The sequence below is a fragment of the Phodopus roborovskii genome, unplaced genomic scaffold, assembly GCF_943737965.1.
Source record: "Phodopus roborovskii unplaced genomic scaffold, PHOROB, whole genome shotgun sequence".
Taxonomy (NCBI): Eukaryota; Metazoa; Chordata; class Mammalia; order Rodentia; family Cricetidae; genus Phodopus; species Phodopus roborovskii.
The window spans coordinates 117,063-120,505 of record NW_026126084.1 but is presented as its reverse complement, the minus strand read 5'-3'; positions in this window follow the sequence as shown (position 1 = coordinate 120,505).

Sequence of the window (3,443 nt, the reverse complement as noted above, 5' to 3'; positions counted from 1 at the left end):
ATATACTGCATAATGTAATAAGGATATATTCCTTTGGCATAGCTCATGGGAGAATTTGTGTACTTGTTCTTTTCTGTTTCTACAGGTTGCCTACATTATTATTTCATCACATCATTTCGGCCTCCTATGGTCACTTTTGATGCCTCCCTTCCTTCCTTTCTTCTGGTAGGGACCCTGAGACTGTGTTAGGTCCACCTAGGTCCATCTTAAGATACTTAAGGTGAGCACATTTTTAATCTTATAAGGTGATATACAGTTTCTAGGGATAATAATATAGACTTTTAGAGCTATTATTTTGTTCATTCTAGGGACCAAATTAATATGACAAATATGGACAGATGTAGTAGCAACAACAACAAATAGAACATTATGCCCATCTTGCTTCAGCTAAAGAACCATCTGAATCAAGGTCACTGGTCAACAACTTCCAAATATTTCTTACTTATCTTCATTGTTACTTCCTTGACAGAGATGCTCTAAGGTCCTTCTACCCAGCCCATCTAATCAATCTTATCTGCATATATTGTCTATCTTCTCTTTAACTATAGCCTGGGGTAGTTGGGTCTCTGGTTCTTTGGTCTTCCAGATGGCTGCCTCTTTTATTTCCATTATCATTTTCCTCAAGACTAAACTAATGACTTTTTTCCTTGTTTGTAATTCTGGAACACAAATTTCCTGAGCACCTGTCTCTAATAGTATTCTCACATACTTTTATTCACTAACTGCATGTTAGTACTGGACACTCTATGGAGGAATTAGTTTGTTTTCTCATAAGACAAATTGAATTTCAGTTGAAATATAACCATACACATAATGGCCCTTAATTCTCTGAAATTTAAGTTCTTCTAATTTCTGTTGTTTAAGTGAGATTTCTAGTCTATCAGTCTTGGCAATTTCTCTCCATCATCACACTACTAACTTTGTTGTGATGTCTTTTTTTTTGTACATTCTCCTTTTCTCCTTTCACAAGATTTTCACTGATGAAACTATTTCACACTTCACTTAAAAAGGATAAGATTGATAGCTCTCTCCCTCTTTCTTTCTGTCCTTTCTTCATTCCTCCTTCAATTTTCTTTCCTTCCTTAATTCCATTATTTCTCCCTGTTTCTTTGCTAAGAAAAACTACTTATAGGTCAAGTTTACTTGTATCAGAGAGTAAAAGACATCTTTCTCATAAAATCTTACAAACAGTTTTCACGTGGAGATAGGATGGAGGTCCTGTGTGCCAGATTGAGCAGTGAGAATTTCCAGTAGGTTACATGGTTGAGTAGAGTGAGTAGCTTGAGAGTCTTAGCAGGGAAACTTGCCCAAAGTAACTGCAGTTCTATTAATGCCTGTCCAAACTCAGCTGTGATCTTAATGAACCCTGACTGAGCTCCTTCATTTTTATTGCTTTTTTATTTCAAACATAAAAGAAGATGCCACACATAGGTGTGGCAAAGAACTTAGAAAAATTTGTCTGTAGTATCCCATTGTTTCCTCAATGCTTGGAGTTGATTTTTCTTCTTCTTTTTTTCCTTTTCTTTTTTTCAGAATGCAATCCTCCTGGAGATATGTAGTTACATTGGCAGTTAGAATCTCAGTATATCTTACTGTTGTCACTTTGATCCCATCAATGGGAAACCTAAATAAATATATCATACACAGACAGGTATGTCTTAGGGTTTCTGGGTTTGATTAGATTAAACAGACAAGGAAGGAGATTGAACATCTCAATAGCCTCTTCACTGTGTCCTTTTATGAAGTTCTGGAATATAGGTAATTTGCCCAAACCAGCACTGGAAATCCAGTCAGCAGTGTATGGTCAGTTCCTTTCCTCCTCTCATTTTCTACTTCTTTTGCTGCTAAACAGACTCAGATCATGAAATTCCCAAACCAAGCATTCTATTTCCCATGGCATGGTCTTGTTTATGAGTAATTTATTTTTCCCCTTCTCCTGAAGAGTGCATTCTATCTCCTCACTGTGCATGTCTAGCTGCAATATTGGTGCTCTATGTAGACATGTCTATAAATAATATTAATCATGTGTGTATGAATTGTGTTATGAACCTCAAGACTTGGTGTACAGAATTTATTTGAATACAAGGCAAACATTTGTCTATTTCCTGCAATGTGCTAGGACTAGCAGCCCATCAGGTACGGGTCTTGTGACTCACTCATCTCTGTCTCTTCTTGTTTTCTTCTCTTTTCCATGCTGTTCAATGTTTTATAAGTTTCTGAGAAACCTGCATGACACTTGGAGATGTCTAGGTACTCAGTCTGACTGGGGGACAACCTCTTCACCAGCACTCATAAGCTTAGGCTTTGAACTTATGCAGTCATAAGCATCATACTAGAAACTTTGCCCTTGCAAGTTTGAATATCCTCCACATTCTGTTTTCATCTGCTATTGAATCCTTTGAATTCACTTTCCGTCTACAGATAAAGGTCTCTCGTTTTTATCTCCCCAGAGGTCTGGATACTCTGGAGTTAGTCTATTGTCTTACAAATAAAATAGAACCTGGGTTTAGTTTCTGCAAGAACTGTTAGATTATTGCGGTTAAATAAGGATCAGGGTAAACAAATAGGCCGAATAGAAGTTTATTCACGGAGAAATAACTTACAACCTAGACAGATGAACACCAGCAAGTTTCACCGGATGCTCTCCTCTCTGCTACCCACCAACAAGCAAGCTTCCCAGGCTCCTCCTCAGACCTCCTTCCACAGGTCATTTCTGCCCCTGGCTCCACCCCCAATGGGCGTGCTCAGTGCCACAGAAGGAGACAAAGTGAATATCCTACTACAGTTAGATAGTATTTTCCTCACTTATTCTTTTACTTGGTCCATGTGGCTTTTATTTTTAAACAATGGTTTCCTCCATTAGGCCCACAGGATGTAATATGTGTTTTGTGTGTATTTTTAGCAAAATAAAAATTTCCTTTGCCTTACAGATGCTACATAAAGAAAACATTCAGTCTTGTGGTGCTTTCATTTTTATCATCTTCTTGCTTCAGCTATTTTTTATTTACAAACTAAGGGCAAAAGAGAGTAGCTATGGATAGGAGAAACTTGCGCAAGGAAGGAATATTCTTAAGACCTTTTGAATACCATTTACATTGTTTAAAATAAATATGCAAATAAATTACATATAATGAATACATAGCTGACTAGTATTCAGCAATTTCATGTTGGGCTGAGCCCTTTGCTACACACAGATCATCATTTTCTCAGGTCCCTAGATAACACATCTTGAATGGGAACTATTGATCAGTGACTGGCTCTGTTATGGCAACTGCATTCAGTTTATTTCTATATGATGATAATTTTACACCACTTTTCCTCTCTGAAAAAATGAAACCAGGAAGTGAGACTTTAATTATAACATTTATGTAATTACGTTAACCCTGCAAGAATATATTAAAGCAATGGTATTCAATATAGATTTCTGTGATGATGCAAATATT